Here is a 12,958-nt window from a genome sequence, read left to right on the forward strand (position 1 = left end):
TATAATATAATATATAATATAATATAATATTATATAATATAATATAATATAATATAATATAATATAATATAATATAATATAATATAATATAATATAATATAATATAATAATGTAATATAATATAATATATATAATAATATAATAATAATATAATAATAATATAATAATAAAAATATAATTATTACGTCTATTTGAATTTATTTGACACATATATTGTTAAAGTTTAACACAATTAGCACTGAAACAAATTTAAAAAATCATAACAAATGTCTATCATATTTCATATTTACTCAACAATCGATAATAATCCGATCACTTTTGGAGGGGATTGTACATTCCCCGTTCGTTCGCTCTTTAATACAGGACCTATCCTAAATGCGACCAACGTGCGTACACTTACCGACAAACAGTTAAGAAGCTTGTTACGCAGATGCATATTACTGGGTGCAGTAAACCATGATGAGTTTGAAGGTCAGCACACCAACCCATGACTGGGAAGAATCGCGACTGGATGGAAGATACGTATTACGTGTTCCCTGGGAATCACCGGGCTTGTTTTCATCTTGTCTTCTTTAGATAAAGAAAGTGGAGGCTGATAATGTAATCTTCTGCGAAGGACTGTAAACTGACAGCATACGTTCTCGGTTTTGTGTTAGTGTCACCGATGATGATCGGCGACATTTTGACAGCTCGCGGGCATCTTGGAATATTCCAGCATTTAATTATCTGCTGTTAATGAGCCCCTCGATTAAACGAATATTCGACTGTGCTACGTGCATAGTGCGTGCGTTCTGTTTATGTTTACAATTAGGCGAGTCGTGTAAAATGAGAAAATGTACACGCTGATTGGTCAATTCGATCTCTCGTAATGAATGTCGGAGAATGGGAAAGATAAAATGTACTTAAATTTAAATTTATTTATTAATATAATTATATAAATATAATATAATATGATATAATATAATATAATATAATATAATATAATATAATATAATATAATATAATATGATATAATATGATATAATATGATATAATATGATATAATATGATATAATATGATATAATATGATATAATATGATATAATATGATATAATATGATATAATATAATATAATATAATATAATATAATATAATATAATATAATATAATATAATATAATATAATATAATATAATATAATATAATATAATATAATATAATATAATATAATATAATATAATATAATATAATATAATATAATATAATATAATATAATATAATATAATATAATATAATATAATATAATATAATATAATATAATATAATATAATATAATATAATATAATATAATATAATATAATATAATATAATATAATATAATATAATATAATATAATATAATATAATATAATATAATATAATATAATATAATATAATATAATATAATATAATATAATATAATATAATATAATATAATATAATATAATGTAATCTAATATAATATAATATAATATAAATATATAAATATAATATAATATAATTATACAAATATAATTTATTTATTATTATAAAATTTAACTTTCTTTTATAAAATTTTCACTCCGTAGATATATCCACAACGTTTTTTAATTACTTTTCGTACTTAGTAATGTTTTTCGATTACTTTTCGTGAAAAACATTCCAAATATCTTTCGATAACGTTTTCAATGAAAAAAAAGCAGCAAGTGGATAAATTGCATAGGTAATGACGATGCGATATTATAGGCGAGCAGACGCTAACCAAAACGCGAACGAAACATTAAAATTTATACCAAACAATCAGGCGTCCTAATACTTTTATAAAGTTCAGTCTAAAACTGAAATGAACGGCACTGAAGAAGATCGTGCGAGATCGAGTACACGAGATCAGTGTTCAGAAAACAGTTGTCGGAAATTCCGACGACGCATTCCAACGGGTTGTTGTCACGAGAGCAGAATGTCGTGCGCGGCGCATCCACCGTTACGAACTTCTGCTCATTTATAATCCGCAGTATTTAACAGTATATCAGGAATATCGCTGGTCCATTGATCAGGTTTATGAGCGTTTAGGTAGGCTAGGGTTGCTGGTCAGGCGGCTCAAAGTAATGGCTCTACCGGTTGCCATTTTTATCCTAAGCGAGCAGGCCAGATAAGCCGGGACCGGCTGCGTGCGTCCGCGCGCGCACTGGGAACAGAACGCGGGTGCGAGCCAATTAAGAAATGAGATTTACGTGGGAAACGTTTACACGCGATTGCGCCCTCATGAATATGCTGATGACCCGCAGAAATTATTCGACCGATAGTTCTGCTCGGCTCGCGAGTAGCAGAAACGCGATACCCGGCGGCCGCGCGTCCCTTAAAAAGGCCCATGATTTCTCCTTTTTCGTCGACCCGTTCCATTATGCTCGCGGAAAAATCGCTGTACTGTTAGCACGGCGAGCCCGCCGACATAAACAAACGGAAAATCTTGCGGCACGGTTCTACCTTCGGCTAACTGTCCCTAGAACTGTCTAATAACGAATTACGATCGTTTTCGATCGTTTTTCGCGTCTACTTTGTTTTCGAAAATAAAGAAGAACGAATATATTTTCATCCAACTGTTTAGATATTCAAAGACAATTTTATTTGTATTTTTTTAGAAACGATTATTAATTAGTGCTGTACTTTAAACGAAACCGTTTTCGGTTTACGGTTAACTTCTGCGCTTTATTTGGTAGAAATGTGAAAGTCTGTTTTATGCTGATTTTTGTTGTATGCTTTATCTATTAAATGTTTACAATTTTTGTGTAAAAATATTCAACTGTTTAGATATTACAGGAAAATTTTATCTGAACTATTTTTAAATCGATTTTTATTAAATCTGAATTTCGAACAAGGTAGTTTCTAATTTTCAATAACTTAGACCATGTAGGAGAGAAAGTTAAAATATAAGAATAAAATTGGTTAATGTCGTTCTTTTGATCGCACGATGAATTTGTTCGGAAAAGAAATTTCCAAAAATGGCATATAATATACTGTTTTTAAAACGATTTTTATTAGATCGCAAAATCAAAGAAGACAGTTTCTATTTTACAATAACATCAACTTAAAAACACGATATAAGAATAAAATTTCTTAATGTTGCTCTTTCGATCGCGCAATGAATTTTGTTCAGAAAAGAAATTTCCAAAAATGACATATAATATACTATTTTTAAAACGATTTTTATTAGATCGCAAAATCAAAAAAGACAGTTTCTATTTTACAATAACATCAACTTAAAAACACGATATAAGAATAAAATTTGTTAATATCACTCTTTCGATCGCGCGATGAATTTGTTCGGACAATATACTACGTTTAAAAATGTCCTTATCAGATGTTAATTTTGTAAAAAGCGGCCTGACGATAGGCACATATTTAAAAATCGCGATTATCATGCATCGATGGATGCCTTCGATTGACCAAGTAAGAACGATCGATTTATCATGCGACCGATTTCTAAGCCGACTCGATCCACGCGATCAGCTGCAACGATTTCGCAGGCAGCTGTGCTTGCAGCGCGCCGGTTCGGACGAACAAAAACAGAAGCCGAATGCAGTTTCGTGTTTTCCCGGCGCGGCGACGACGACGACGACGACAACGACAACGACGCAGGGCGTCCGTGCAATTATGGCGATCGGATCCGGATCCTTTGCAACGTTTCCGGAACACCAACTGTTCCGTTACGATCCAACGAACTGCGCCGAGTAACTGTAAAGGACTCGGCTGCGTCAGCCTGGTGCAGCAGGAAACGTTACCTCTCGCAGATGCAATGATATTTATTAATGGTTATTATCGAGCGAATTTATTGCACGTGTCGTTTACAGGCGGACAAATGGGAACCGGGCAGCGAAAGAAAATGATGCTCGGTAAATTGTTTAGACCGATTCGTTCTTCATTTTTCTTTCTCGAGAAATTCGTGGCTGGAATCCTTCATTTGTCATTTTCTTGTCTTTCGCTTTTTGGCGATCTTAATTTTGGGATCATGAGCTGTTCGGTTCTTGTAATTATTTTTTTTTAATAAAACTGCCCTAGTTGCGCGATTGTCGAACGATTTCAATTGATTTAAAAAATGCAATGGTATCTGACAAAAATGCATCTTGTGTATGTTATTATTACTTAGGGATCACATATTGTTCAATTGCTATTTACTTTTTTAAACAAAACAGATTCAGTTATAATGTATAAATGTACGCCAATTTAAATTTATTTAAAAAATACAACGTGTTTCGTTGTTTTCCCTTTTCAGATGACTGTTGCACTTAGGAATCACATGCTGTTCAGTTGCTATTCATTTTTCCATAGTTGCAGCATGCGATCATGCATAATTGAGATAATTATTGTATCAGATAGTACACTTCTTTCATTTTTAGTTTATACGTATGGTTTACACATATTTCATTTTTAGTTTACACCTATAATCGTCCCAAAAATGTCTCGCAATCCGGAAATGGCGGGTTCCTCGGATTATTTGAAACAACTTCTTCCTTTACAAAAATATTCTCCGAGGCACCGTTAACGAGTTATTAACGGAAAACAGTGACCAATAAGAATCGAGTACGGCTGACGCAAGGCGGCCCAGTCAACCAGCGCACGAAGCCCAGTTCCGCTCATTGGTTCGGTCGCCTCGCGCCAGCCGAGCTCGCCTCTCATTGGTCACTGTTTTTCGTTAATAACTCGTTAACGGTGTCTCGGAGAAAATTTTTGTAAAGGAAGAAGTTGCTTCGAATGACCTGAGGAACGCGCCACTTTCAGATTGCGAGACATTTTTGGGATACCCTGTTTAATTGATTATATGATATAAAACAAACTACACAGAGTACGTATGAACTAAACCATAAACTATCATTCCCAAGTATTAAAAATGCTAAATTCTGCAAACATCGGCAGAAAAACGTACCGAACTCGTCGCCAACGGGAATCAATTTCTTCTAGAAACCGTGGAATAGTTTAAACGACGAGATACCGAGCAGATAAAGCGAAGACACTCTAATTGAGGCTCACTATCAGCGATCAGTCTGCTCCGGAGCGTCCGGAGCGATTGAACCGTGCAGAACCGTGGCGTTTCGAAGCTGACTCTCGCTCTTGAACGAAGCTCACGATTGGCATCGTAAAAATAGAATCGTGCCGGCCGATAGCGATCCCTAAAGAATCCGAAAAGGTCTTCCTTTCGTTCGAGGGCGATTTTCCATCGCAGTGAACCCGAGGGACGTGGCCACCTCGGGACACGAGCCGTCATCTCGAAACGAGCTCTGCCGGTTATCAGCGATACCCCTCTTGTTCTAGGAAGCGAAATCGCTATCGTCGACCTTGGACAGCGAAATGCTTAACGCAACGGCACGTGCGTGGCGTCGCAAAAGCAACGTGCAGCCCAGGGAAGAAGCTCGAACGGTATAAAACTGTTTTTCTTTTGCCGGACGTATGTATATTGTTCTTCCCGTAGTCTTCTGTAAGCTAACCTTTGTTCACGGGGAACGCCGTTGTTGCGTTCATCCGACGGAATATTGTTGCTAAACATCAGTGCACGACGCGCGGTGAAATGGTTCGGACATTTCTCTGTTTACGTTAGCGATTATTTCATTGCTGTACCATTAGACACGAGTATACACGAGGTTTGGTTAAATTATTCGTAGATTTTCTTTATTTATATTCATTGTTATCCCAAATGATATGCCATTGAACATGAGCAACGAATGGCAAATTGATTCGCAAATTTTTGTATTGAAATTAATTATTATTTGAACGACTCTACCATTAAGTATAAGTTGCTAAGTATTATAACTGTAGAATGTGTGGAAAATGAATGTATTGACATGATTGTTTCAACTGTTTTATTGCTAAATATGTATATTAATAACATAATTTTTAACATTGCTATTGAACTACAGATTTTATGCATTTACGACAAGAATGTATAAATAGAATTTAGAACAGTAAAACGACAAAAAAAGATTGCGTAAATGGTGTTATATTTTCAAAACCAACTGTTGAAAATTATAAAAAGTACGAATTCTATCTAATTTCAGTTTCTTGTAACTGCCGTTGCAAAAATTGACATAATGATACAATAATAAATATTTTATATAATTGACATGATAATAAGATAGTAAATATTTTATATAATTGACATAATAATAAAATAGTAACTATTTTATATACTTGACATATTAACAAAATAGTAACTATTTTATATAATTGACTCAATAACAAGATATATTGTATAATTGACATAATAATAAAATATATCATATATTTGACACAATAATAAGATATATTATATAATTGACAGAATAATAAAATATTTTATATAATTGACAAAATAATAAAATATATTACACAATCGACATAATAATAATAAATTGACGCAAATTGACCAGCAACTTAATTACAATTTCAAGATATCGATTGACGAAATTGAAAGTCTTGTTGCTCGCAATTTGTCGCGTTTCAAGACGAACGATCGCGTTTCTCGGTAACGATGTTCGCGAATGAGTATCATCGTTCGCGCGCATTAAAACGAACGAAAAGCTGAGAAACGCCGATGGGAAGCGGCATGCAGAAAACGATGGAGAAGGGAATAAAAAAGCGAAACAACCTCTACGAGCAGAAAGGGCTGGAAAGTGCGGACGGAAGAGCAACGGATACACGTGTTGAAGTGAAATAAGCAAACGGCAGAGAAAATGGTTCTGACGCGTGTTAAGTGGAAACGGATGGGAATGCACGCGGACGGGCTGGAGAACGAAACGAGGGGGAGAAAGTTCGATCGCGTATAATGCAATTCGTAGAATCATGTAAATGGCCTCGAATTTCCGTATAAATATACCATAGAACGTTCCGACTCCGAAGGATTCGAAAACAAGCAGCGGCCTCTCCGATAACAATATCACGATTCGGAAAATAGTTGGCAAAATATGTCGAACGCAAGAGGCTTTCGCATGTTAACCAGGAATATTCAACAACGTCGAACGACGCGAAAATATATCCTCGAAATCAATTAACATCATTCATTTCATTTTCTGCTTATTTTTAGACCTAACCTTCGCGTGTGCTACGACTTTCTGATACGAGCTGTATACGTTTCGATCGAGTTTATCGTTCCGCACGTATTATATTCAATTCTACCGGCGCGCGGTGGAAAAAGAAAACAATTTCAAAATGTAAGAACAAGCGAAAACCGTCGTCGAAATTATCACAATTTCCGCTAATCTGTTTCTGCTGGAAATTATTGAACCGATAATCATTATCTTTGTTCACCGGTATCACTAGCTTATATTATAACAATACAGGGTGCCCCAAAAATGTCTCGCAATCCGGAAATGGCGGGTTCCCCGGATCATTCGAAGCGACTTCTTCCTTTACAAAAATGTTCTCCGAGGCACCGTTAACGAGTTATTAACGAAAAACAGTGACCAATAAGAATCGAGTACGGTTGACGCGAGGCGGCCCAGCCGACCAGCGCACGAAGCCCAGTTCCGCTCATTGGCTCGATCGCCTCGCGCCAGCCGAGCACGCCTCTCATTGGTCACTGTTTTTCGTTAGTAACTCGTTAACGGTGCCTCGGGGAACATTTTTGTAAAGGAAAAACTTGCTTCGAATGACCTGAGGAACCCGCCACTTTCGGATTGCGAGACATTTTTGGGACTCACTGTATAATGAATGTGAAACCAAGAAAATACACGTTTTTTCCTCAGCAGTTCAGATACGACCGCGTTTCTCTTACAAATAATTTTTCAAATTTTTCCGATGCTTTTCGTATTTCGTGTTTCGCCCACGCGCTTCTACAATTTAATGAAAAATACTTGGTAGAAAATAAATGCGAGTCAAATTTCGTGAATCCTTAACGATCCTCTACGATCGTTTGGTACAAAAATCTGCGACCGATCGAAGCTACGAAATCGTTCGGTCGAACGTGTCGCCTCGTGCACGTGCTGCAATAAAAAATCCAGCGACATTTGTGCTCGGCGGCGCTCGGTTTTAAACTGTTTGCGCCAGAAATTCGCAGGGGATCAATCACAGGGCCGCACGTGTGCACGCGGCCCATAAATTATGGGACAAGTTATTCGTTATCCGACTTAATTCGCGCGGAGGAACGAGAGGCGAGCGAGGTGCGCGCGCGCGCGGCCACGTAAGAGGAAGCAGACGGAAGAGAAACGGAAGAAGAGGAGAAGGTGGAAGAGACTCGGAGACGCGTACCGCGGGTATTTGCGAAACGATTTGGTATTATTATTAGTCGGATCGTTGGAATCGCACAAGGTCGCGGCGGCGTTCCCGTTCCACGCCCCGACGATTCCTCCTCGGGCCACCCCCACCGTCCTGCCTGGTATCATCGTCACGATCGTAAAGGCAAGCCGGGAGGCGGGAACGGGAACGACCTTTTCCATGGGCGCCTAAACCGACGGCTAGACGGCCGATCTCTATGCAAAGTCGAAGTTTTCTGCGCGACGATCGCCAGAACTGGAGATCCGATAAGAGCCGATTCTCGCGGCGCCGTGCTTCGACGAGATTCGCTCGCGATCGAGATTTCTGGCAATAAAATAATAATAAGTGTGAATCATTCTTTCAAGTCGGAATCAAATCGTTTTCTTTTGTCATCGATATTTAACCCCTTCGATGGTCGCTAAAATGAAAAAGCGTAATTCTGTATCCACTTTATATATTATTTTTATGATGTTATATTATATTCGTATTATTTTTCAGATGATTTAAAAATATGCTTTTTCAAGGAACACTATTTAATGGAAACAATTCACTAATTTTATAGGGATATTAATTTTATCGGGTATTCACTTTATATGTATATTACCTTTATGAGCTTATATTATAATATATTCGTATATTATTTTTTAGATGATTTAAAAATACGCTTTTCAAGGAATTTAATGGAAACAATGGACTAATTTTATCGGGTTAGTAATTTTATCGGTAATCCACTTTATATATATTATTTTTACGAGCTTATATTAAATTCGTATTATTTTTTGGATGATTTAAAAATACGCTTTTCAAGGAACTCTATTTAATGGAAACAATCGGCTAATTTTATCGGGATCCGTTTTATCGAAATATTTCTTTTGCTTTGAAAGAAATCGAAAGTAATTAGATACTCGTAATGTATGAATACCATTCCGATCATATTACTTGTACTTTTTATATTATAATTACATTATACGAGTACCATTCAGGTCATATTACTTGCACTAACTTTATATTATAAACATATTATACATATGAACACTATTCAGATCATATTACTTGTATGTAATTTATATTATAATCATATAACCTGAATACCATTCGCGCAACCAATTTTTTCATAATTACTACCTAAATAAACATTGAAAGGGTGAAACATTCGACTAAACGTCGTTAAATATAAAATAGGTTATATGTTATACTTGGATTAGTAACAGTCACGCGTACGTTACTAGACGATCCTCAAGAAATCTCTTGACTATAAAAATAAAGCGTAATACAATAAAAAAAATAGCGCAAACGTCAATTCGTTTGCATTCCGTGAAAACAAGAACGAGAAAAACTGTGTTTCACCGCGTGAAAAATCCAATCGAATGATAATAGAGTGGAAGCGACTCGTGCTAATAGAAGCGAATAAAAAACGAAAATGTTCATTGAATAATTTGTTTACACCTGGCAACATGACGCAACAATGTTCATTAGCTACCAGCGAATGCGAACATCGCCGTGTAAAATTGCGAGAAGGCGAGCCGATAGCGACTTCATTACGCAGCTGGGAAAAAATGTCAGGTCGGGCCATTAATGAGCCGTGGGTAATCATTTTTTAGGAGGGGCAGACAGCACGACAGAGAGACAGAAAGAGAAGAGAGACAGAAAGAGAGATAAAAAGAGAGAGAGAAAGAGAGAGAGAGGGAGAGAGAGAAAGAGAGAGAGAGAGAGAAAGAAATAAAAAGAGAGAGAGTGAGGGAGGGAGAGAGATAAAGAGAGAGAGAGAAATAAAGAGAGAGAGAGAGAGAGAGAGAGAGAGAGAAAGAAATAAAAAGAGAGAGTGAGGGAGGGAGAGATATAAAGAGAGAGAGAGAGAGAGAGAGAAATAAAGAGAGAGAGAAAGAGAGAGACAGAGAGAGAGAGAGAAATAAAGAGAGAGAGAGAGAGGGAGAGACAGAGTTTTGAAGATTGGCTCGAGCGATGGTAACGGGAGGAAGGGCGTTGCTCCTCGAAACGGCGATCCGCGACGATGAAAAGCTCGTAAAAGCTGGCTCGTGGCTTCTTCCCCGTGATAATTGCCGTCTCTGTTAGGGCTGGCCGTTTTCGACGGCCTTGGCGTGCCCGGTCGGATTACGTGGCCCGACTTCCGCCGTTCTTTTCGTGGGCCACCATTTGCCAGGCCTCTCTGCTCGTCCGAGAACGATCACCGCTGACTCATCTCTAATTATCGGCAACTGGACACAGCGTATCTTCGTGCGAAATACAAATCGTCGGCGTCGATCGCAAGGCACAGAAGCCGAGTGCAACATTTTTCCTTTCTTAACCTTCCGAGAACCGGCTGGAAAAAGTGATCCGCTGATCCACGTGGAGTAATGTGGAGTAATGTCTCCCTAATTGACGCTCAGATTGTGGACAAAGATGGACAATTTGTCGTATATTGTTATAGAAATTGCATAAAGTTTAAAGAAATCGAATATTACCATTGTTATAATATAATTTATTAATGTAAGAATATAACTTTGTCAGACAGATTTGTCAAATTTGTTCTCAAGATGGTTTTTTTTTTATAAATACGTAAATCTCATGTGTTGCAGTTTAATCAGTGCAGTAACTTGAATGTTTCGAAATTATGATGTGCGACGTTTCTCCTTGCAGAATTTCACCCTTATTAACATTAGCCATAGACAAATATAAAGGGTGTCCATTAATAAGTGCCGTTTGAAATAAACGGTCGGCTTCATGACAAAAGTGGTCGAATATATCCTTATAGTTATTTACGCAGAATACGTTAATGCAAGAGAAACAATTTTCCACTAAATTTGTCAAGGCTATTCGTAAATTATTTTAATTTTTGTAGATATAATGCTGTGCAATTGTCTCACTGCAATTAAAGAGCGTGAAGAACGAATTCGTGAATTTCTACGAGATGTTACAACGATCTGGTTGCAATCGTTTGAAATAATAGAGAAGAAAAAGGTTTCCAAAATCACGTTTCTTAATTTCTTTTTATGCCGTTGTTATCAAGCAGAAACAATTAATGATAGCGTAACTAGCTGTCTTTCTACGACCGTTTGCACCTTTTCAACGGCCGATAATCGTGGAAAGGTGCTATTTCGCTATCTCGAATCGTTTAAGCGCCGAGCCTCGACGCTTTCCGTTCCGGCCGCTCGCGATTCGCTCGGGAACGCATAATATTATCAGCGGAGTTGATGTAACTTAGCAGAAAATTGAACGAGTTGCATCAGCTGAGCGGGATACATTTTGCTACGATTCGAAATCGCGTTGCATCCGAAGTTTCCGTCACCGTCCGAAATTGTTCGAACGCAGCCGTGGGAGACTGGCGGAGAGAGGCCGTCGACGCCACGTGTCGCGTCCAGATAATTATATAAACTACATAATGTAACAACGGTCGTTTAAAAAGCTCGTTCCAATAACAACGTAATAGTCGGCCGGAGGCCTTGGCTTTAAAGAACTGTTTATTTTCTGCCAACGCCGCCGGATAATATGGAAGTTCAATTGCCACGAAGATAGACGAAGAAGCGGTGGTGCCGCCGGCCGTTGCAATTCTGGACGGCCAATTCTGGCATCTTGACAACAACAGCAACGACATTGTATCAAAAAGCGATTTCGTAACGGTGTCGACAATGTTTCTGCGGGCAGCTCGGACATTCGTGAAAACAAGTAAACGCGGATTATTGTTGAGCGGAGGGAACGTCGGTTAACGAGGAGGCAGTAGTAATGGTCTGAGAATAATTTATGACGCTAATTTGATGATGCAACTTCATCATCAATGAGATAATGTTTCCTTTCGGTAGGTAGCCGAGATAAGGAACGAGCGTGCACACAAACCGAATATTAATTGTAATTGCCCGCGCGAACGCTGATCCATGAGATTATGATAATCAAACTAGTTTCGCTGGATAACAGATTTCCCGATTTTTTATAATAGCTTGATACTAGATCATGAATTGATGGATGTACATTTTCCATGGGAAGCGAATTAGAGGTGAATAAGAGTTGTGGAACGAAATTTCGTTTCGATAATTCAGTGAAACTTCTTCTCAAACTTCTTCAAACTTCTTTAAACTTCTTCAAAATTCGTCAAAAACTTCTTTATGCTTCTTCAAACTTCTTCGAAATTCATCGAAAACTTCTTCATACCTCTTCAAACTTCTTCAAGCTTGTTTAAATGCCTTAGAAGACTCAATAAGTGCATAGACAAAAATTGATTTCCATGATAATTTCCATTCGCGAAATATAAATCAATTTTCAAATGCGCAGACTTCTTAGAAATTATATTTACTTTACAATAATTGTTTACTTCGCAAAGCGTATAAATTCCCATTATTGTTAAATTTCATTTTTCAAATTTATGTAATTAATATCACCCCGTATAATCGATTAAATTGAACGTCTGAACGTTTGGCAATTAATTGTATATGCGACGAGTGATAATTATTACGGGAATCAATTTTTGTCTCTGCATTTTTATCGAGTGCTCATTAATGTGCATTTAAAGTGCATTGAAATGCATTTAAACAAGTTAATGCAATTAACTGTTTTTAAACAAGTTTGAAGGCGTTTGAAGGCATTTGAGAAAGAAGTTTGAAGCAGTTTGAAGAAGTTTCGAAAGAAATGTTTTACAGATTTATATAATTAATATCACCCCGTATAATCGATTAAATTGAACGTCTTAATGTTTGACAATTAATTATGTATGCGACGAGTGAAAATTATTATAGGAATCAATTTTTGTCTCT

This window comes from Megalopta genalis, chromosome 2 (genome assembly GCF_051020955.1).
Source record: "Megalopta genalis isolate 19385.01 chromosome 2, iyMegGena1_principal, whole genome shotgun sequence".
Taxonomy (NCBI): domain Eukaryota; kingdom Metazoa; phylum Arthropoda; class Insecta; order Hymenoptera; family Halictidae; genus Megalopta; species Megalopta genalis.